The sequence below is a fragment of the Alternaria conjuncta genome (assembly GCF_024043145.1).
Source record: "Alternaria conjuncta strain BMP 0040 chromosome Unknown scaffold_108, whole genome shotgun sequence".
NCBI lineage: Eukaryota > Fungi > Ascomycota > Dothideomycetes > Pleosporales > Pleosporaceae > Alternaria > Alternaria conjuncta.
Window position 1 is genome coordinate 1 of NW_026250197.1, and position 1,215 is coordinate 1,215.

The window sequence follows — 1,215 nt, forward strand, 5'->3', positions numbered from 1 at the left end:
CTAACAGAAAAGCTAGATTCAGCATCACAAAATCCTGTTACTCAATTAGGATTTAAATTACTAGTAGTCTTTATGAGGTTAGAGCTCTTATCTTGAGCTTTAACCGTTGAATAGTTAGATATTTTAATTTTCATTCATATATTTTTTAAAGTAGGAGCTAGAATTAACCCTGTTCCAAAGTAAAAACATGATCCAAAAGCTCCATCTGAAATAGTGAATGATGATACTGAATATTCAACACCTTGTAGTGCTGTAAATACAGTTGCTAATATGATAGTATATAATAGACCATATAAAGCTTTACCTCTTTTTCCGTTAATTAAAAAATGATGTGCATATGTAACAGTAAACCCTGAAGCTAATAAAAGCACTGTATTTATTAATGGTAGTTCAAAAGGATCGATAGCTTCTATTCCCATAGGAGGTCACATAGCACCTAACTCTACTGCAGGTGATAGAGCACTATGGAAGAATGTTCAGAATATTGCTAAGAAAAATAAAGCTTCAGATACTATAAATAAACCAACACCCAGATTTAACCCTCTTTGGACAGCAAGAGTGTGATTACCTAAGTATGTACCCTCTGCTATTACATCTCTTCATCAGAATGACATAGCTAATATTAGTGATGTTAAACTCATTATTAAATTGTATTCTGCATAACCAAATCCATGAAAGGATAAAACAGCGGATGTAGTAAGGCTTAGTAAGCTAATAGATGTATATAAAGGTCATGGAGAAGGAGATACTAGATGAAAAGGATGTGCTTGAAAATTGCTTCTGTTTAAATTTAACATGATATTTAATAATTAGTTCATAATACGTCTTTTTTTTTGAAAATCACAACCAAAACGAACAGCAATAGCTGTAGTGCTTACTTTTTTGTTACTATATCACAATATAAAAAAGTAAAAGAGAAAGGGAAATAAGGTAACTATTCTTTTTTTTTTTATGTTATAATGAGCAAAATTGTAAAGGCAAATGAGAAGCCTTTAAAATGAATCGAACATTTATCAGAATATTAACAGTATTCCGCTCTACCATTGAGCTATAAAGGCTATTAAAGAATGTTATAAAGATATCTAGTCCCCCCCGCAAGCTTACGGTTACTTTTTTTTTTTACAGGGTAATTTATAAATATCCGAACAAAAATTAGAGAGGAAGTAACTATTTCCTTTAAATTAATCTGAAAAATTTTGTATAGGTGAGTTCAAA

At 30.6% G+C, this 1,215-nt stretch overlaps 1 non-coding gene across 1 annotated transcript; it reads right to left on the bottom strand.

Annotated features, from left to right (window-relative positions):
* Positions 1 to 987: 987 nt before the first annotated feature.
* J4E85_011757 lies at positions 988 to 1,058 on the bottom strand. The gene has a single exon. It is a non-coding gene; the product is annotated as a tRNA-Asn (tRNA).
* Positions 1,059 to 1,215: the final 157 nt, after the last annotated feature.